We start from the raw sequence: 23,868 nt of genomic DNA, 5'->3' as shown, positions 1-23,868 counted from the left end.
GTTTTGTTTTTATGTAATCAATTATTGTCTGTGTGACTCCCATCATTTCTCGTATTCTCTCGTTTGGTATCAGATCTCTACTTGATTTGCCTGCTGCTCTTCTCCAGAAGTCCATTTCTGTTACTAGCAACCTTTTCTCTGTTCTTTGTTTCAGTGGCCAAACTTCACTGCCATATGTGATTACACTTTTAAGTATAGTATTGTATATGAGTTGTTTGTTCGTTTTAGATATAGTCTAGTAAAATAAAATTACACTACATGTAAATCAAAATGTAAATTCGTACAGGTTGAAACAAATTTTATATCAAAGTTTAGGTGGGTACAAAAGATATTTTCAAGAAAGTATCCAAATTATACAAGGGGATCATTGTTTAAATAATTAAAAAGGGGTCATTTTTGCAAAAAAAACTTACTTTTTTAACTGCCGAGGTCATTCAATAACTAATGAAGGTATGTAGGATTATTTTCTGCAAAGTTGAAGGGTAAATTTTTCAAATAAGACTTACAAAATTAAATTTGACCCCCTATTTATTTAAATAATTATACATAAATCTTTAAAAACAAATTTGCAAAAAATTATTTTTAGCGTTTTAAATAAGCACTATAAAATACCTTATTTTACAGGAGAAGTTGCACTATGTTATCAGTATTAACAAAAAAAAATTGGTCGAAAAATATTTAACATTTTTTGAGATATTGAATTTGTATATTAAATGTTACTCTATTTTCAATTGCAAAAACGCGGTTGTTTCCAAAGAAGTATTCACCTGTATTAAATCTTATTATTTTTATTTTTTTGTATATTTTCGATAAATGTACCGATAAATTCAAATTTCAATTAAACTTCCCCCTAAAATGGAATTTGAAAATTATTAAAATTTGTTTATAATTTGTTTTTTTAATAACGTCGCGGGGATTAAGCATTTTGAAATACCGTTTCGATAATTGGATTCCTGGGAATTTTTCACTAATTAACAATTTTTTTTGTCTTTTTTTCTCTTCTTTTTTTTTCTTGGAGTTATATTACTACGGGCCCTTTTAGGGTTAAGTTTAATTAATAATGTTGAATCTCTAAGTTGTAGATTCTAGACCTAAAAATATTAAGATTGGTCTAAAATCACTTAAATAAAATGTGGCTACTTACTGAGTTACAGGGTGTTTTATTTAAAAATTTAAAAATTATTTTTACCAAGTACTTTCAAACTATTTGACGTATCCTTATCATACTTGGCAGAAAGTGTGGATACTATACAGTCTACTAAATTGTGATAAACAAAAGTTTCTAGCTACTACCAGAGGCGTACGACAGGGGATAGTTAATGGTTGACCCTTCCCAAATTCTACGCCACTGAGGGAATTACTATTTTAGTGAAATTTTTCGATTCTCTAATACTTTCTATGTAAATAATATACTCTTTACTGGTAACGATTAAGTCATTAGTTTTCGAGATATTGGCCGTTAAAAATGAAACGGCATAGTTATTTTGATTCATTCATTCATTAATTTTAAACTTCCAATATCTCTCAAACTGATGACTTTATCGATACCAATAAAGTTATTTACATACAAAGTATTGGAGAATCGAAAAATTCCGCTAAAATAGTAATTCACTCAGTGGCGTAGAATTTGGGAAGGGTCAATCATCCCTTATCCCCTGTCGTACGCCTCTGGCACTAGCTAGAAACGTTTATTAACCACAATTCAGTAGGGTGTATAATAGCTACACTTTCTGCCAAGTATGAAAAGGATACGTCAAATAGTTTTAAAGTACTTGGTAAAAATAATTTTTAAATAAAACACCCTGTAACTCAGTAAGTAGCCACATTTTATTTAAGAGATTTTAGTTAAATCTTAATATTTTTAGGTCTAGAATCTACAACTCAGAGATTCGACATTCTTAATAAAATTTAACCCTAAAAGGGCCCGAAATGATATAACTCCAAGAAAAAAAGAAGAAGAAAAGACGACAAAAAAATTTTGTTAATTAGTAAAAAATTCCCAGGAACCCAATTATCGAAACGGCATTTCACAATACTTAATCCCCGCGACGTTATTAAAAAACAAATTATAAACAAATTTGAATAATTTTCAAATGCCATTTTAGGGGGGAGTTTAACTGAAATTTGAATTTATCACTACATTTATCGAAAACATACATAAAAATAAAAATAATGAGATCTTAAGCAGGTGAATATTTCTTTGGCAACAACCGCGTTTTTGCAATTGAAAATATAGTAACATTTAATAAACAAATTGAATATCTCAAAAAATATTAAATATTTTTGGACCAATTTTTTTTTGCTTAATACTGGTAACATATCGCAACTTAGTCTATAAAAAAAGATATTTTATAGTGCTTATTTAAAACGGTAAAAATATTTTTTTGCAAATTTGTTTTTAAAGATTTATATACAATTATTTAAATAAATAGGGGGTCAAATTTAATTTAGTAAGTCTTTTGTGAAAGAGTTTCTCTTCAACTTTGCAGAAAAAAATCCGATAGACCATCATCGATAAGTGGATTACCTCAGCAGTTAAAAAAGTATTTTTTTTTGCAAAAATGACCCCTTTTTAATTATTTAAACAATGATCCCCTTGTATGATTTGGATACTTTCTTGAAAATATCTTTTGTACCCACCTAAACTTTGATATAAAATTTGTTTTAACCTGTACGAATTTACATTTTGACTTTTTTTTATTTTATTAGGCTAATATTGCTTTGTCCCACTTGACTCTTCAACTTCCCACTTGTTAGTCAACAGACTCGAGTGTTCCATCTTGAGTTATCTTCATGCCCAGGTACTTGTATTCATCACAGTGTTTAATTTCTACCCCATCGTCTAATGTAATGGACTGCTTTGTCCCACCAATACACATGGCTTCAGTTTTCTATAATGTTGACTTCGAGACCCCATTTGTTACATTCTTCTATTAGCTTCCGCGTCATCTAACTCAAGTCGTCATGATCCTGAGCAATCAGAATTTGGTCATGAGCGAAAAATAAAGTGTATAGGGTTGTCTCGTCATTGAGAGGGATTCCCATGCCATTACATTTTGTTTTCCAGAGTGCTTGTTCCAGATAAATTTTAAAAAGGGTAGGCGAAATACAACAACCCTGCTTCAATCCTTTCGTGACCTTAAATCCCTCAGACATCCTTGATCCAGTTTTAATTTTTGCAGTCGTTCCATTATACAGACTTTGGACTGCTTTGATAAGACCATGTTTAATGCTGGTTTGATGTAAGGTTGACCATAGTTTGCTGAGGGGCACACTGTGATATACTTTTTGTAAGTCTACGTACACCAGGTGAACTTCTTTATTGACGGCTGTTTTTTTCTCAATAACTCGCATAATAGTTGCCTGTTTACAAATAAAATTGATTTATTCAAGCAGTTACAAACAAGAAAAATCAATACATTCCTGTTAACGTAAATAATACTCAGATACCATATGCCGATACCGCAAAGTATTTGGGTATTACACTAGACGCTAGGCTACGCTGGAGGGCCCATGTTAAAAAGAAACAAGAACAGCTTAACATGAAGTATAAAAAAATGTATTGGCTATTGGGAAGACAATCCACTCTCTCGATCTACAATAAAATACTTTTGTATAAGCAGATTATAAAACCTATATGGACATTTGGCATCCAGCTATGGGGCTGCGCTAGCAATACAAATTTAATTATCATTCAACGATTCCAAAACAAAGTGCTAAGGAGCATTGTCAACGCTCCATGGTACTATAGGAACAGTGACCTTCATAGGGACTTAGACATGGATACTGTTAACAAGACCATAGAAAAATTTGCCAAGAGTCACAAACAACGACTTCTTCAACACGTCAATGTTGAGGCCATCCAGCTCCTCGACAACACGGATCTAGCTAGAAGACTCAAGAGGAAGAAACCCTTCGAGTTAGTTAAGTGAAAAATAGTGCACACGGTGCAAGTGATGGTACAAGTTAACATTTGTGCAATACAGTAATCCCTCTTCAACCACGGGGGTTACGTTCCGAAGAGAAAGGTGTGGTTGGTGAAACCGTGGTTGGCGAGGGATCGACGATCCAAAGAAAAATAATATTGTATGTCATATTATGACATATAATCCCAATTTGGATACGTATATTAGTACATAGAAAGAAATATGATGAAATTGCATATTTATCTGTGAAATAGTATTATCATATCAACAAAAATGAAGACGCTGAGATCTGCGTCTACATTCGCCGGTATTTTAAACCTTCCAAACTATAAACTAATTGCCATAGTATTACTACTAAGAACAAGCGCCAGTGGCGTATCATGAGTAATTTAACGCGACTGGTCAAATTATAAAAAATATGTAAAAATAATAAAACATTCTCATTAATGATTCAACAGATATCGCAACCGCGGATAAATGAAACCGCGGTTGATGAGTCCGCGGATAACGAGGGATTACTGTATATTAACAGAACCTAAGGGGTACTATCGAGTTTGTCCTTAGTCTTAAGTTTTTTAGTAGTAATTTAGGTTAGAAATAAGTTGCTCATTGATCACATTATTTGATCAGATTGTAATGCTCTTAAGCATCTTATTGGTGTTTAATAAATAAATAAAAAAAATAAAAAATTCAAGCAGTTCGTTAATTTTTTGGAGAAGTGTATTTGATGTTTAACAATTAAAATTTCAATAAAAAAATCATTTTTAGTTCATTTTCTAAATGCTTCTACCTAGCGCCCATTATGCATGATAATGTCTTCATTAATAACAAGTAAGGAACGATAATTTTGACAGTGAATTATGTCGCAAAAAAGAAGAATATATTAAGGAAAGAATACGTTAGGGGAATTTTTGCAATCGAAAGGCAAAAAAGCGAGAATATTTACTCCTTCTCAGTCAACTACGTCCTAATCAACGTGAAAAGAATAAAGATGTTATTAGTGAAAGTTTCACAGACGAATTTCGAAGAGCTGACAAAGTAAAAAACGCGGAAAACTGTAAGTGGTTCCTTAAATAATGCGGGAATATTTTTTCTTTGCAAGTATATCTGTATATTAAAACGAGATCTGAATTTCAACATAAATTTTATTCTGCACAGCTTGATTTTCCTGCCATGTTCTCTTCGATTTGTTTCGCATTTAAAATAAAGCACCAAATAAAATTTCGAAATCGAATCGAAAAGAATCGTATTTTTTACACATCTGTGTAATATTATTTATTCTATTTCAGTTATTGAGCATTTCTTCCTTATTTTATTTGTTTATTTCCTTGCTTATTAACAAAACTAAGAATTCTTGTTTTTCTTTTAGTTAATGTTAGATTGATTATGATGTTGATATTACTAGACCAGGGTGCGCGCATCTGTAAAAATATTAGTACATTTGGACGTTGAGAGGTGACTCGTATTTTTTTGCAGAAATTGCTTGAAAATAACTCATATCATAATAATTAAGTTATCCTCCCATTCAAAAAGGTACGGAACATTGTGTAAATAATCAAAATGTCAAAAAATGAAGGAAAAATTCGATTTTTTTTTCTTCGTTTCTTGATTATAACTTTAAAAGTATTCATTTCCGAGAAAAGTTGCACTGACATAAAAGTTGCGTAATTAAATTTTCTACAATATAGGATTAGTTAAATATTTTAAACATTGTCACCCTTGTTGCAGCAATAATTGCAAAAAAAACATAAAAAACAAGTATTCGCATTTTACGTTTTTCAACCATTTATGTTCCACTGATAGACTAAGAGCCGCTATAGGTGAAATTTCTTAATCATTTTAGGCACGACGGGACCCTATACGCTCTGAGATTCGCTGGTGTCGCTCCTAGCGGTTACTAATTCAACTTTCACCGGTAACTTTTAAATTTATTAAAATCAAAATCAATGGGAAAGTCCCCGTAGCTGGCTGTATACCATAGTTAAAAAACCATACTGAAGTAAAAACTTCTTTTGTATATTGGTATAAAAAGTTTTATTAAAAAACATAAAAGTCCTCCAAAAGGATTTGCAAAACGTTTTCAATCTGAATCAGATCATCCTCAGTGCGTTCTGCTTCACAAAAGAAACTAGCAACTTATTTAGAAAGGTTACATCGATATAAATGGTTTACATAACAATTAAGTGATATTTGTAGCGACTCCAAGTCGATGTTACAAGATGAAATGTGCTAGGAGTGCTCAAAGGGTAACATGGTTCCCTGCTCGTTAAGAACTCGTGGTTCTTGCCAGTTCAATGGACACAGACCAACTCCAGTTGGCATTTCATCTTGTAACATCGACTTGGAGTCGCTACAAATATCACTTAATTGTTATGTAAACCATTTATATCGATGTAACCTTTCTAAATAAGTTGCTAGTTTCTTTTGTGAAGCAGAACGCACTGAGGATGATCTGATTCAGATTGAAAACGTTTTGCAAATCCTTTTGGAGGACTTTTATGTTTTTTAATAAAACTTTTTATACCAATATACAAAAGAAGTTTTTACTTCAGTATGGTTTTTTAAATTTATTATTTAATTGTTTAATATTTACAACGCAAAAAATTAACTAAATTGTAATCGATTTTTTTAAGATTTTGCTAATCATTTTGACGTTCTATTGATAAAATATGAATTTCTTACTTCGGATACTTTCACAATTATCGTGTAGATGGTGCTAAGATTGATAGATTGATTTATAATTACATATTACGGAACATTAAAAAAACTTAAATTCAGTATTTAAAACGTAAGTATATTTAAGGTACAAATATATACCACAGCTTTGACCAACTAATATTTTTTATAATTAATGTTTTTAATTTTAATTTTAAATTAATTACTTTGACATTTATGTCAAATTTCCGGTAAAGGTTTACAGACTTGTCACTACTGGCGCTCGCGAATTTGTAAATATCCCCTCTACGTACGAGCTCACAGCGTATAACTTAAATAGTAGAACCTAAAAGAAAACGTTTGGGCACTGTGCCGTCACTTTTCAGTGGCACATGCGTCTACAGCGGCGCATCAAACTTTCCACCTATGGACGGGATACATAAATTAAAAAATACCCTCCCTCATTACCAGAATTTTTTTTTAATTTTTTTAAGTTCTATGTGATTAATACATAAGATTCATTGTAATTTTAACCCACCACCCCCTTCTCCCTGCCCCCACCATCAAAAACTTTATTTTTCGATTTTGTTTTTTTTTGGTGGGATATAATCAATTTTAAAATTTCAAAAAATTCAAACGCATAGTTAAGGCTTTTATAAAACACGTCTATTTTTTATAGACCTGTAGGTTGAGTGTACATAACCTCAAAAAATTAAAAAAAATTTTTTTTGGAAAAAAGTATATAACTTTTTTTGGGGATAGCTGCAGATCTAATTTTTTCTTAGCCTTGTGTATTTTATCAAACATTATATTTCTAATTTTTTCCAGATTTTTCTGTAACGCTGGTCACCTTCAAAAATCCAAAAAACTGTTTTTAAGGGGGTTTTGGGGGGTTTGAACGTGTTTTTCTGATTTTTAAATATTCTAAAGGACTCAGTTATTTCAAGTTACATATAACCTATAAAAACAAAATTGATTTGATATATTATGAAGTCTATAAAATAGGGAAAATCCCCCAAAACCCCAAAAAACAGTTTTTCGGATATTTGAAGGTCTTACGGAAAAAAATTAACAATACAGTGTTTGATAAAACACACAAGATTAAGAAAAAATTAGACCTGCAGCTGTTCCTCAAAAAAAAGTTATACGCTTTTTTGAAAAAAAAATTTCTTTTAATTTTCTGAGGTTATGTACACTCTACCTATGGGTCTATAAAAAATAGTCATGTTTTATAAAAGCCTCAGCTATGCGTGTGAATTTTTTGAAATTTTAAAATTGATTGAATCCCACCAAAAAGAACGAAAAGTTAAGTTTTTGATGGTGGGGGTCGGGAAAAGGGGGTGGTGGGTTAAAATTACGCTGAATCCTATGTGTTAATCACATAGAACTTTAAAAAATAAAAAAAATTTATTCTGTTAGTAAGGGAGGGTAACTTTTAATTTATTTATCCCGTCTATAAGTGGAAAGTTTGATGCACCACTGTCGACGCATGTGCCACTGAAAAGTGACGGCACAGTGTTCATTCGTTTTCTTTTAGGTTCTACTATTTAAGTTATAGGGTTCCATCTAGACAAGGCGGAAACGGCGGGTTCTTTGGGAAAAATATTCCCATGAGATATTTTTGCATAATCACATTCGTGAGACATCCCAGAATAAGGTTCAAGAAGTCGCCCACGAGAAAAGTGTGCCAATTTTTTTTAACAATTTTTTTTTAATCAAATTGCAAAAATCAATATTTTGGCCCGGACTAATTTTTTTTTAGATTTTTTGGACCATTCTGGACAAAAAAGGTCTCTTATAATTTTTCTCTAAAGTTGATCTTTTTGGAGTTAGAAGCAAGTTAAAATTTGAAAAACGCGAAAATGGCCATTTTTAAGGCTTAATAACTCGGTCAAAAATTATTATTATGAAAGTCAGAAAGTGACTAAATCAAAGTTTAAAGTCGCCGTTACATGATCCTGAAGAAATCTGTTTCATTAATTTACTAAGCTGTTATTTTTAATTAATAACAATGAGTGGTTGTATCGTATTGACGCTGCTGTAAATGAGAGTGCGAGTAAGATGCACAATTGGACTGCTGGAATAGCTTCTCTCTCGCACTCAGCATTTACAGCCCCGCACACGTGAATGGCGCTTATTATTATTACTTAAAAATAACAGCTTAGTCATAAAATAATGACAAAAATTTCTTCAGGATCTTGTAGGGGGGGGGGGGGGCTTCAAACTTTGATTTAGTCATATATTGACTTTCATAATAATAACTTCTAACCGAGTTATTAAGCCTTGAAAATCGCCATTTTTCGTTTTTTTCAATTTTAAATTGCTTATAAGTCGAAAACGATCAACTTTAGAGAAAAATTATGAGACCTTTTTTGTCCAGAATGGTCCAAAAAATTAAAGAAAAAATTGCTCGGGCCAAAAATATTGATACTTGCAATTTGATTAAAAAAAAATTGTTAAAAAAAAATTGGCCCACTTTTCACTTGGGCGACTTCTTGAACCTTATTCTGGGATGTTTCACGAATGTGATTATGCAAAAAAATCGCATGAGAATATTTTTCCCTTCGAACCCGCCGTTTTCGCCTTGTCTAATCGTACCTAAAATGATTAAGAAATTTCACCTATAGCGGCTCTTAGTCTATGAGGCCTTCATATTTTACCCAGAAAAACTTTATAACATAATAAAACAATACTGTGAATTTCATTAAGATCGGGTGAAAAGATTTTGCAAAATAAATTTTGCAATCCAGCTTTCGCAAAAAAAATTCATTTTTTCAAAATGTTGCAGGACTGAAAATAAAGCAGACAATAAGTTGAATTTTTTTTACACATAGAAGAATACTGTACCTTTCAGTTGCAATTTGCAAAATTAAAATCGGTTAACCACCACGGCGTCAGGAATTTTTTTTAAATAAACATTAATTTTTGGTGCTACGCGCAGGACAGCGGATAGTTTGGTCCGATTGGGCATTCCAATGACCTTTGATAATGATTGATACATTTTAATTTTTAGTACATTTCGATATAAATAAATAAATTTGTTTATTGCAAAATAAAACACATACTCTGTCCTTGGATAAAACACTTTTTTTAGCAAAAACTTTCTTTGTTCATATATTTTAACTTATAGAATAAAATTTTATTATTTTTAAACATATGCAATTGTTTAAACAATATTTCACAAACAATAATCAAATTAGTTTGATTTTTGTGGAAATAAAATATTAAAATACAGCAAAATATAGAGTAAGAAAATAATATACATATTAGATAAAGATTGGAAGACTTCTTCTTCTTCTTAGCCTTCTATCGTCCACGTTTGGACATAGGCCTCTCCCAACTCCTTGGAAGACATTTTGGTGGAAATCAACTTGTGTGAATCGAACACCGCTGTCCTGCGCGTAGCACCAAAAATTATTGTTTATTTAAAAAAATTCCTGGAGCCATAGTAGTTAATCGATTTTAATTTTACAAATTGCAAATGAAAGGTGCAGTATTTTTCTATATGTAAAAAAATGTCAACTTGCTATCTGATTTATTTTCAGTCCTGCAACATTTTGAAAAAATGAATTTTTTTGCGAAAATGGATTGCAAAATATTTTGAACCGATCTTAATCAAATTTAAAGCATTGTTTGACTATATCATAAAGTTTTTTTGTGTAAAATATGAAGGTCTTAAGTGTAGCATAAATGGGTGAAAAACGTAAATTGCGGCTACTTGTTTTTTATCTTTTTTCGCAATTCTTGCTATTTTGCAACAACGGAGACTATTATTAAAATTTTTAACCAATTCTGTACTGTAGGAAATTTAATTTTGCAACTTTTATTTTAGTGCAACTTTTCTCGGACGTGAATATTTTGAAAGTTATAATCAAAAAACGAAGAAAAAAGTCGAATTTTTCCTTCATTTTTTGACATTTTGATTATTTAAACAATGTTCCGGACCTTTCTGGGTGGGAGAACAACTCAATTATTATTATATGAGTTAATTCCAAGCAATTTCTGCAAAAAAATATGAGTCACCTCTCAACGTCCATCTTAAAACAGATGCGCCCTGGACTATACACATTATGATGTTTATTCAGTTAATGTTAGATGATGTTAGGTTCCTTGAATATTGAATTCGTATCAAACAATCGCGAACGTCAAACAAAAAATCAAAGACGCGAAGGAATTGTGGCTGTCAGAACAATGGGGAGATATAAAAATATTAGAAAAACAACATGAAAGCTTCAACTTCTTCTCCTTGATGTGCCTAACCGTAGAGAATGTTGGCGATCAAAAAAGATCAAAGAAGACGTAGCATCGCAGCATTCTTACTTTTATACCAAGAGAGAGGTTGTGGTTAGGGTTAGAGATTCAACTATTTCTCCTCGACCGTAATGATTGGCTGAAAAAATCCACGCCATGAACAAAATTGTATGTGTTTGTAACGTTTTAGTGTCTGTTTTCGTGTTTTTTCTTTTTTTCCTGATCCAGGGTTGCACAAGAGACAACTGAAGCATTTAATTTACACATTGTAATACACTTAGAATTTCTAATGTTTAACATAACGTCACTCACACGACCCTAAGTAGTGGTACTTCTTTTTATATAAGTACATTGACCATTAGCTCCGATGATTATATCAATTTTGTCGAAAGCGCTTATAGACCAGGGCGCATCTGTAAAAATATTAGTACGTTTGGATGTTGAGAGGTGACTCATATTTTGGGTCATTTTGGGGGTGCCTGCCGCTAGCCTAGTACAACGGCTCAATATAGAAAATAAACTAGAGGGTGAAATTAGCCTAATCCCAAATTTTTGTATAAATCGATGCTGGACGAAAAAATTGCGAGGTTTTGAAATTTTTTCAGTTTCATTTCCTCGACTAAAATAGAATCCAATAAAACTAAAACATATATTCGACAACAGCATGATATGAATTAAACATGAAAAAATACGTAATTGATGAAATTGTTTTTTAAACAACGTTACACGTTTACATAATCACAACGAGCTGAATCTAATAAAATTTATATGGGTTCAAGTAGAGAGTGACAGAGTAAGGACCGAAATATTTCATTTGTATGCTAGAAAATTCGTCTTCTTAAATGTTTCCTAGTAAAACCGTATCGTGTATCGTTGTTCAAGAAATGCCCCTGTACTCCATTTCAAATGCCTCCAGTTTCTTCATTGATGGTTGATAAAGAGTCCAAGCCTTAATTCCTTACAACGGATCCAAGCACAACAATGGAGCATGTTGCATAGCTTCTGTGATAAAAATTGTGTTGTCATGTCATGTGTTGTTCATTTCCCAATTGTTTATAAGCACAATAAAAACATTTTAATTTTATTTAAGGTTTATAAAGGTTTTATTGTGGTAAATAAGAAGATAATGGTTTTAAAGTTACCTTGCACATATACTGCCAGAACTTTAAAACTGTTAAGCATTTGTCACTAGTTTTAAAGTATCTAATAAGAGTATCAAATAAGACTAATTAATCTCAACAGAAAATTTGTCTTATTGTAGTTTTAAAATGGTTTAAACTAATCAGTTTCACTTTAAAACCAATCAGTTTTATGAAGAGCTTCCGGACTGTTTGGTTTTGTTAGATTCTAGTTTGTGACCTTTTAGTTTCATTGCAGTTTTAAAGATTCTCCTAATATGACTAAAAAAACATATTAAAACCTACTTGATCTCAAGACTATTATGTCAGTAAACATATATGCCTTAAAACTATTTTTTTAGTTTTCTTTAAAGTTGCTTTCTTAAAAGCAATTATTAGGCTATATTAAAACCAAACGCTCTTAACTGAATCAATTTGGTTATCGTGAAGACTGCTTCTTGTTAGAAACAATAAAACTAAACTCATCCCCTCTTCTTTCATGTCCAAAATGGTCGGCCATTTGTTTTAGAGCGAAACAGTGGTGTAGTGTGTTGTAAAAAGTGGAAGTACAGTTAGTATGGAAGAAATACGTCGCAAGTACTTAAAATATAAACGAACAGGGCCTAGATTCCGTACACTGTAGATATCTACATGTCGCTTTCTATCGATATTTGAATATCAAAATATTTGAATTTTTAGCTTTAATTGAATTATTTTCTAGTTTTGATACGTTATACTCTAATTGATAAACTAGAGCAAAACTAGAAAATAATTCAGTTAAAGCTAAAAATTCATATATTTTGATATTCAAATATCGATTGAAAGCGACATGTAGATATCTTACAGTGCACGGAATCTAGGCCCTGGTCATTACGGCTTATTTTTCAAAGAATACAACACACACAGCACTACGGCGCCTCCATTTTAAGGTTAGATTCACATTAAAACCAAGTGGCATTATTGACAGCAGCATTAAAACTAAACGGTTTTAATTACAAGGCAACCTTGCTTTTATGTAGGATACATGCTCTTGGAAAGGTATAAAATAAAACCATTTGATCTTAACAATTCTCTGTCGGTAGACTAAATAGTTTTATTTGGTTTCCGGCCATATTGCTTTCTGGAGATGCTGAAAGCCGTAATAGATAACATTAAAACATTAAAATTGTAGATAGAATTATTTTTCTTTTAAATTAATATTTTTCGGATTTAAATTGTTTTACTATTATTATTTTTTAATTTCAAAAAGTCAGAAATTTTAGGGCGCGTGAGTTATTTAGACCTATTTTTGTTAACATTATCAATAAAGTTGGGTGCGCAAGTGTTTTTCTACCTTGACAGTCCGAAATAACCAAGTACTTTTTATTACGGTTACAAATACGTATCTACCTATCATAACACATGTAAAAATTTGTTGGCCTATATGGAGTATATGGGTTTAAAGAAGCATTTAATATAGTAAATTGTCTTTAAAAGTATCCATTTAAGAAACCTTTTTAAGTTTTCTATAAAACTGCCTGCACTTAAAGTGTCTTTTAACATGGTTTTAAAAGCACCTTCACAGAAGCTTTAAAACCAGTTGCTTAAGAAATTAAATTTTTATGAAGGTTTTTATTTTTGGTTTTATTGACCTCTTTCAGTGTGGGCCCTTTTATGCTGAAAGCGGTTTTATTGCAACCTTAAGGTATACTTAAAAACCAATTGGTTTTAATTTTAGTTTTATTCTACAGTTTTAAAGCATCCTTAAAAGACTTAATAAATCCGTTCGGTGCTACTTGGGAGACCCTACCGAAATATCTTTATTCTTTCTATTATCCTATTACTTTCTATAAAAATACTGGTATCGTGATTACTTAAAAATCGTGATTAATTTAAAATGAATAAAAAATAATTTATGTTAATTTCGATTGTAAAATTCTCGTCTAACATTAGCTAGAACACGTGGCGGTATTTTTGCCCAATCTTTAATAATTCGTATTTTTAATGCTTTACTATCTGTAATTTTTGGGTAGAACCAATTTTGGATTTTAGATGCGAATTTTCAAAATTCTATAATTTTGATAATTTGATTCATTAACTTAAAAATGGACAATCATCGCTATGGTGTATTCCACGAATATATGACTGTTTTGGATTATCGCGACAACGAATATTTTAGTGTGCAACATAAGAAGTACGAAAGTATTTTGCTCTAATAATTACTCCAATAAACAACAATATAATTTGCAATTTACTTTCGTTTTTCATATTTTGTACAGCAAAATAATCGTTGTCGCGATAATCCAAGAGGGTCGTATATTCGTGGAATTAGGTATATAAAAAATATCGCTTTTAAAAATTGTCTGTCATCTCTAAAATTCTATAACAAAATTCCGCTCGTCTCTCAGCATCTCCTCCTAGTTTTTGATGACATTAAAAATATGAACAGAATGTATTTGTTTTCAAAATTGTCAAAACTATCATTAACTGATCTTCAAGGGTTCGAGCATTTTTTTGTAAGATTTTCAACTACTTCCGACTTCTTTTCTAAATTTCTTGGTACCTCAGCAATATTGTTTGTACAAGTACAATTGGGCATCACGGTTTCAGCGTGTTTCAGTATTTTCAAACTTATTTCCTTTGAATTGTTGAGGACTTGGAATTGCTCTGTTGGGATATAGACAACAGTACAGTCAACAGGTGATACGCAGTAACGTATTAGTAACTAACGTAGTAGCTTTATTATCTTTTAAAATTTTAAACTAAAACAAAAATTCAACCATCTTCTAAGAGACAGCAAAAAATATGCCAATGTATATATTAAATGATTATATCAACAGAGAGATAGTTGGACATGATAATTGTTATTCACATTGGCAGACCGATTTCTATTGTTTTATTTACACAAAAATTACTATTCCACATATCCCCAACAGTTACATCAATTACTTGACGAAAGCATCAATTTTTTCAAATTAACGGAAAATCAAGGTCAGTTTGACGTAATATAGGTCGGTTTGGCGTAATATCGGTAACACAAACATTACTCCATTCTACCACTCTTTCATATTGTCGGTTATTTATTATATGGCACTGTTTTCACACCAACTTATAAATATAGAATGAATAAATAAATTGTTTTTTTGGATCTTGTTTGGATCTTGCTTGGATCAAACAAGTACAAATTTGTCGCAGTAACCGATTTATCGTTATTCAAAATATTCTCCGTTACATACAGCGCGTGCAAAAAGTATATCAACAAAGATACCTGTGACAAAGATATCTGTATGATAAGTAACAAAATGTTGGTTACGTATATTAGATATACCAGCTATTTAAAATTTTATATTTTCGACATTGACAAATGTACAGTTTCTGAAATATACAGTGTGGGCCAAAGAAAACAATCCACCTCAATATTTGGCAGTAGTTATTAGATTTTAAAAAAATGCCGAAACAGGTGTATTTTTGATTTAAGCGGGACACATTTTTATGTTACATACCTACATCTGTCATTTGTCAACCCCCTCCCTTCCACTTCCCTCGCCCCTTATTTTTAAATAGGGAATAGGAGTCGCGTGCTAGCTCATTTGAAAGATTATTTAATTCTCTATTCAGTAATATAAACATTAACATAATTATTTATACAGGGTGTCCAAGAAAAAAATATTTTAATTAAATTCATTGACACAAAAAGAACAATGTGTGTAATTTATTTAATTCAAAATACATTCTACTGCTGTCACAAATCAGAAAAAAATGATTTTTGATAAATAAACGTTGCTTTTTGATTAATTTCAATGTTCAAGCTGCCACCCATCTGCCTCTTGGTATGTTGAATATTTAATTTAAGCAACAAACAATGTTTATTTATGAAATAAACTTTTTTTCTGTTTTCTGTCAGCAGTAGAATGTATTTTGAGTTAAATAAATTACATACATTATTTTTTTTGTGTCAATTCATTTAATTCAAAATAATTTTTCTTGGCCCCTGTATAAATAATTATGTGAATGTTAGTATTACTGAATAGAGAATTGAATAACCTTTCAAATGAGCTAGCACACGACCCCTATTCCCTATTTAAAAATAAGGGATAGGGAAGTGGAAGGGAGGGGGTTGACAAATGACAGATGTATGTACCGTAAAAATGTGTCCCTTTTAGATAAAAAATCGACCTGTTTCGGCATTTCCTTAAAATCTAATAACTACTGCAAAATATCGAGATGGACTGTTTTTTTTTGGCCCACACTGTATACAGATAATGTGCGTATTTTTAAATAATAGGACCACCCATATATTTTATAATCTTATGTTACAGTTTTTTATTGCCGAGGAAACAAAAATTGACATTTTTTGTCTATAGTTGAAGGTCCTCATTCATAAGGCTACTAGAATAATTGCAGCCGAAAATCAAATCAGTCAAACAACTGTTCGTATATACTTAATAAAAAAAATGGCATCCCTATAAAGCAGAATTGGCACAGAAACTGAATGAAGACGATCCAGATGGCAGAATGGAGTTCTGTGATATAATGTTAATAGATTTGTTAATAGGTTGAATTTACTAAAGCTAGATTTTTCACAGTTGATTACTGTGAGTGTGTAGAGAAACATACTGCGGTCGGTCAAGCGAAACGTAGAACAGGGGTTACTGAGAGGGTATCAAAGTTGCTTTCCTATGAAGGTAATTATTTCCATTTACTAAGGCTGAAAATCAGTACACACATTCTAAATCAAATATAAATAAAAGTTATTATAGTCGGTCAGCTGTATGACGGGACAGAGCCGGTCGGTCGGCCCCAATAGTCGATTGAGGAAATGAAGCATTTTGGCTCGCAATTTTTTCGTCCAGCATGGATCTATTTGAAATTTTCACAGAAGGTAGGGAATAGTCCAAGGATCATTTTCTATATCAAGCCGCTATCATACGCTAAAACCTTGGGGGGTGGTTGCCACCCCATCTCGGTGGTGGGAATTTTTTATTACATTTTAACCATGTATTTCGATGGAAAAAGTGGTTCTAAGAAAAAAATGTTTTTTACATTTTCTTCGTAAAACTAATATTTTTCGAGTTATTCGCGCGTGAAAATAACAGGTTTTCGACGAAAAAATCGACTTTTTGACGAAAAAACAGCTATATCTGGCTAACTATTCACTGTAATGAAAATCTATGCACAGGGTAATTTTAGTCATTAAAAAAGCTACAATTTAGTAGTTTATAATTTTGTTCGTATCTTCAGTATTTTCGGAGATATTTTGAAGTAAAAGGTGAAAAATACCAAATTGCAAAAAATCAATTTTTCTTTAAACTCCAATTTTTTCAAAAAAGGCATATTAAATAGGTCAAACTCCTTGAGTGTATTAATAATATAATATAATATAAAAGGAACTACAGAAAGGTGAAGACCAATTTTGAATTAGGAAGGTAGTTAGGGGGTTGTTTTCACTGATTTTTTCGTAGAGAAAAGCAGGTACCGACATTTTTTTGATTATAAGTCGCTTAATTTTCATTCTAGAAACTTTTTATTATTTTTTCTTGAAAGGTCTAATTGTGTACTTGAAAAAAGATTATTTAAGTTTTCCTCAAAAAATGCAAATTTTTTCCATTATTTGGCTTTGAATATTTCAAATTATGCGTTTGAGTAAAAAAGCTAACCTTTAACATGCCGTATCTCGGTTTGTATTGGTCTTAAAGATATTAGAGGAAAAGAATTTGGTTTGTGTTACTAAAAGATACAATTTCGATATCATGCATATTTTTCGAGGTATTCTCAAAAAACCCTCTAAAAAAGTCGATGTTTTCGTCGAAAAACTGTTATTTTCAAGCGCAAATAACTCGAAAAATATTAGTTTTACGAAGAAAATGTAACAAACATTTTGTTCTTAGAATCACTTTTTCCATCGAATTACATGGTTAAAATGCAATAAAAAATTCCCACCCCCGAGATGGGGTGGCAACCACCCCCAAGGTTTTAGTGTATGATAGCGGCATGATATATAAAATGATCCTTGGACTATTCCCTACCTTCTATGAAAATTTCAAATAAATCCATGCTGGACGAAAAAATTGCGAGCCAAAATGCTTCATTTCCTCAATCGACTATTGGGGCCGACCGACCGGCTCTGTCCCGTCATACAGCTGACCGACTATAATAACTTTTATTTATATTTAATTTAGAATGTGTGTACTGATTTTCAGCCTTAGTAAATGGAAATAATTACCTTCGTAGGAAAGCAACTTTGATACCCTCTCAGTTACCCCTGTTCTACGTTTCGCTTGACCGACCGCAGTATGTTTCTCTACACAATCACAGTAATCAACTGTGAAAAATTTAGCTTTAGTAAATTCAAAGAGATTTTTCAGCGCTGCCTCTTTGTCTATAAATGGACGTAACATTAATCCTAATTTTTTTTAACTAAATCCATTTTTCCGATGAGTCTACTTTCCATATAATAGGCACGATGAATAAACAAAACTGCAGATACTGGTCAGATGAAAATCCGCATTGGATGGTGGAGGCACATAGAACATGGCAGATAGAACCATAACAGCTGAAGAATACTGGGCATTTTTAGAATTAGAGTGAATTCCAGAATTAGCCAGACTCTTTCCTGATGATATAAATCCTCATCTCGTGAATAGATCCATTTGGTTTCAGCAAGACGGAGCACCTAATCATTGCCTTCGAAGCGTCCGTTAGTTTTTCGAAAATACATTTAAAGATCGTTGGATTGCAAGTGGAGGAGCTATCGAATGTCCAGCAAGATCACCAGTTTTGACACCTCTAGATTATTTTTTATGGGGATATTTAAACAGCAACGTGTATGTAAATTGGTCACAGACTATCTAAAAACTAAAAGAATTACAAAAGAGATAGCACTAATTTCTCTGGAAATGATTAGAAAAGCCTTAGATGAATTTTCATTCAGAATGGATTTCTGTTTCCAAGGACCAGGTGGTCATATTGAACACCACCTTTAGTTTTATTCTTTAAATGCTTTATGTTCATACAGCAATATTAATTAGAAAATAATTACCGTATCTTCATTAAATTCTGACTAATGTCATTCCAAGAAAAAGGTCTCCGGAATATAGATGGGGTTGTACCGTCGCCCCCCGATTCGTTTTTTTTTTGCACAAACTTAGAGGTCCTTGTAACAAATCCACAGTGTGCCAGGCGGTGCCATGCCGTGGTCCAAAAATTGAACAATTTTTTTAAACAAATTCACAAAAATAAATTTTTCGTTTCGAACAATTTTTTTTTTTTTTTTTTTTAGATAACTTGGGTCATTTTGAGCAAAAAAGGTTTGTGTCATTTTTCTCTAAAACTGATTGTTGTCGAGTTATACGCGATTTAAAATTTGAAAAATGCAAAAATGGCCATTTTTAAGGCTTAATAACTCAATTAAAAATTATTATTATGACAATCAAAAAGTGACCAGATCAAAGATTAAAACCCCTCCTTCAAGATCCTGAAGAAATTTTTGTTATTATTTTATTATAGCGCTGTTATTTTTAATTATTAACAATTAGCGCTATAGTACAGGCTGTATCGTCGCCCCTGTAAGCGAAATTATTTCGATTATATTTTTTTGCACGAACTTACTCAAAAAGAGGTCCTTATAACAAATCCACAGGGTTCCAGGGGGTACCTTGGTCGAAAAATTGTTAAAACAATTTTTTTAAACAAATTCACAAAAATAATTTTTTCACTTCGAAGAATAAATTTTCTGATTTTTAAAATTTGTGTCGAGTTATACGTAATTTAAAGTTTGAAAAATGCGAAAATAGCAATTTTCAAGGCTTAATAACTCCATTAAAAATTATGATTAAATAGCGCTAATTGTTAATAAATAAAAATAACAGGTTTGTAATAAAATAATGACAAAAACTTCTTCAGGATCTTGAAGGAGGGATTTTAAACTTTGATTTGATCACTTTCTGACTTTCATAATATAATTTTTAATCGAGTTATTAAGCCTTAAAATGACCATTTTTGCATTTTTCAAATTTTAAATCGCGTATAACTCTACAACAATCAATTTTAGAGAAAATGACAAGAGACCAAGAGATCAGAATGATATCTAAAAAAAATTTGTTCTAAATGAAAAAAAAAATTTTGTGAATTCGTTTAAAAAAATTATTTAAACAATTTTTCAAAAATCGTTTAAGCAATTTTTCGACCACGGCACCGCCTGGCACCCTGTGGATTTGTTATAAGGACCTCTTTTTGAGTAAGTTTGTGCAAAAAAATCGAATCGGAATAATTTTGCTAACGGGAGCGACGGTACAGCCCTCTCTAATAAACAAATAAAATAACTTTTAAACGAATTCAATCGACCATTTCAAAAACAACATTAGTCAGAGATTATAGTTTTGAGTTAATCGCAAAGAACTGTTTTTAAAGCGCCGTGGGAAAAATGCTTTAAAATAATTTTTAATATACTATTTGACAATCTTGTACATTATTTATCACACATTTTTTGCAATTTTTTTTTCTTGAGTCCATTATTCTTCTTTGGAAGTTTTATTGTCTTTTTCAACAGTAACAGCATTGTTAATTATCATTAATTGCATCAGAATTAGGCCACTACATAATCTCTTCAAAAAATGATCTTTTTCCTCTGGTATGTAGCCCATTAACTTGCGTATATCTTCAATTTATTTTACTTTGCCATTCGGATAGGCCAGAACTGATGGTAAAAATGCAATTCTATCATGTATTTTAATTTGAAAGTTGTTAGTGACAAAGCCATCAATATTTTCCGATACTTTTTGAAATCTAGAAAGTGATTTGTCTATCCCTTTCTCGTTTTCTGCGCTTTGAGTCGGTAGACAAAGATGATTTTTTATAATGTTTAGGCTACCACTTGTTAAATTCAAAAATATTCTTCAGACTTGATATAAGATATAATCCATAAGAAATGAAGCGAATGCATAGGGGCCATTTCGGGCTTGACTCTCATAGTAGGTGTAAAACCTACCCCTCGATCGTTTTGAATATTATGAATTCCAAAGACGTTGTAGGTCACATGACGTAAATAAAAGTCTCCTACACAGAAATAAGTGGTAGTTGAAGATTTTGCATGTAGTCAAACGTCAGGCCACATACACTGGCATCCGCGCAGAAACAACATTAGTCAATGACTCATGTGGTTTTTAAATGGAATAGGTATTTGATATAAGCTGCAGTGTATAGTTATAAACAATTAACGATTTTAGCTGCAGTGTATAGTTATAAACAATTAACGATTTTGCCTTATTCTGCAGTTTTCTTAGCAACAAATTAATTTTACAACTTTTAGCAATCGCCATTTTAAAGCTTTTTTATTTTTTAAAGGATAAGGCTTTATAATTTTATCTCAAATATTAAGCTTTTGATGGTACGCAAAAAATAGAAAAAATGGCATTTTTTACAATAAATTGTTGATAATTAAAAAAAGGTGCAGAAATATCTGTATAAAACGTAAAGCTTTTCTTTATGTTGGCCTATAATAGCTAAAAAAAATTCAGATACGTGGATTTATCACAGTACCAGTACCGAGCGGAGTTTATTTTTCTGCTTCTTTATCTGTACTAATTCCATGTTTCTTGTCTTGTAACCAATACGAAAATATAAATAAAAAACGACAAAATTACTTTATTCTCGACATAGCGCCGATTACAGGGTTTTGCGCATGTATGCACAATTAAAAAAATAATACAGTATATCATAGCACTGCGTGTATTGAATATAAAAGGTATATAGGTAAACTGTATTATCGATGTAGGCCTTTAAAAAATCCATTAATTTCACTATTCTCCAATAGACACTGACTGTTCTATGTTTGTTTTGTTTAGTCTTTTTTATTTTTTATCAAATTTTTAGTTTTTTCCAATAAATCAAATACTTTGACACATTTACTGATTTATTTTGTTATCGATATAGATGGAAATACATAGTAAACTGAAAAACAAAATAGAGCTAGTAGTAATGATAATAGTTTTTGGACAATAGATTTTGGTCCCGACTTGATCCATTTTCATTAGCATATATTTATTTATGAATTAATAAATTAAAAATCACGATCATTAAATCGTTAGTAATGTTTAGCAACAAAAAATTATAAATAAATCATTTGAAATCGATAAAAAATTTAAGCGTAAAAAGAACACGAATGTCGACAACAAAAATAAGTTACCAGAGAAACTTTAAAAGCTGTGCCGAGCCGAAACCACAAAAACCTCTTCGGTGTCGCTGAACGGCACTAAGATCCAGTTCGGGTTCAACTGTTGCACTGTCAAAAATTGTCCAAAATCCGCCGGTTTAGCAAACTCAACACCACAAGCGCCTCGACACGCACTCAAGTTCCAGCGAAAAAATGCTCAAAAGCTGCTGGCGGAAAAGCACACGGTTGTCAGCAGCATTGCGGGAAAATATTCGCGGTAATGTTGTTGTTATGTTGGTCCGGTGAGTGTGTATGCGTATCGCAGTTGGCTACTCTGCTGACGCTGTCCTTTGACTGGTCCTGAGGTGGTCGAGAACGCCGAACAAGCGAAGATCAATATTGGCAGGCAGGCGAGGTACGCCGCGCGCGCCTACTGGATTTTCTCCATCATTGTTGTGTTCTGTGTTCGGTTCGGTGTTGGGGCTCTATTCTATTCTTCGAATCCTGCTGAAGGCCCCGTTTACTTTCTTTCCATGAACAGTTCTTGTTGCATATAAGGAAAATAATCACCACAAATGTGATATTATTTGTTATTAGACCAGTCTATCTGTGAAAAAATCATTTAGTCGAGGAAATGAAACTGAAAAAATGGCAAAACCTCGCAATTTTTTCGTTCAGCATCGATTTGTACAAAAATCTGGAATTAGGCTCATTTCACCCTCTAGTTCATTTTCTATATTCAGCCGTTGTACGCTTTTGGTTTTTAAGGGTGAAAACTACCCCTAATTGTAAAAAATTATAAAATAACATTTTAAACTTTAATATTGTCAACATTTCATTCTTATTAGTTACGTAATCATTGTTTTATGCTTTAAGATATAATATCATAATATTTCAACCCTTACAACTACCCTTGTTCGAGTTATATATAAAAATTGACTTATCCTAAAATAATAATTTCGGCTTGAATCGATTTACTTACATAAAAATTTGAAATTAGGATCATCTCACCCTGTACTTCATATTCTATATCATGCTCAAGGGCGTTGATTATTTTTAGGGGTATAAACTACCCCTTATTGTCAAAAATTATATACAAATATTGTAAACTTTAATATGGATAAAATTTGGTTTTGATTGGTTAAATAATGATTGTTTTATGCTAAAGGAAATAATATCATATTTCAATCCTTAAAAACCACCCTTAATAACATTGCAATTTTTATAAGTAGATAATTTAATAGATCTATACAGAAAAAAAGTATAATTAAAGAAATACAAAAACATCTATTTACAGAAAAATACGAATTTACAAATATGTACAAATACAAATACAAATTAATAGTTTTTAGTTATCTTCCAGTATACGAACTACACTGGGGTGCAAAATTAATCGGACACCTTAAAAATGGGTCTTTTTTGATGTCTCGAATTTCCTAAACCTGTCGTCCGATTTCAGTGATTTTTATAATATGTTGTAGCCCTATTCGTTAACAATATCGCTGCAATAGTGTTGTTGCTAAACAGCTAAATTTTCATTGTATACCGGGTGTACCAATTACACTGTGTTTTTTTCTCAAATTTCGCATCACCCTGTGGAATATTCTAGCACTAATAAAATACTGAAATTAAAATCCAACTATAGCCTCATGTTTTCTCAACATTTTGTTTCTTGATTCATTCGCTTACGTTTAACCATAAAAAAGTTAGGTGCTTTAACAACTAGCCATGTTTTTCATCAAAACAGGGTGTTTTTAAATCAGTATGGCAAACTTTAAGGGGTAATTCT

General features: G+C 31.5%; 1 protein-coding gene across 1 annotated transcript in view; it reads right to left on the bottom strand.

Annotated features, from left to right (window-relative positions):
• LOC126880548 (neuronal calcium sensor 2) overlaps positions 1 to 22,423 on the bottom strand; it is a 437,164-nt gene extending 414,741 nt beyond the window's left edge. The window contains exon 1 of the mRNA XM_050644479.1: positions 22,113 to 22,423. The gene's annotated coding sequence lies outside the window, so the exon portion shown is untranslated. The remainder of the gene's footprint in view (positions 1 to 22,112) is intronic.
• Between the last annotated feature and the right edge of the window lie 1,445 nt (positions 22,424 to 23,868).

Source organism: Diabrotica virgifera, chromosome 2 (genome assembly GCF_917563875.1).
Source record: "Diabrotica virgifera virgifera chromosome 2, PGI_DIABVI_V3a".
Classification (NCBI taxonomy): domain Eukaryota; kingdom Metazoa; phylum Arthropoda; class Insecta; order Coleoptera; family Chrysomelidae; genus Diabrotica; species Diabrotica virgifera.
This window is presented reverse-complemented; position numbering and strand designations above follow the sequence as displayed.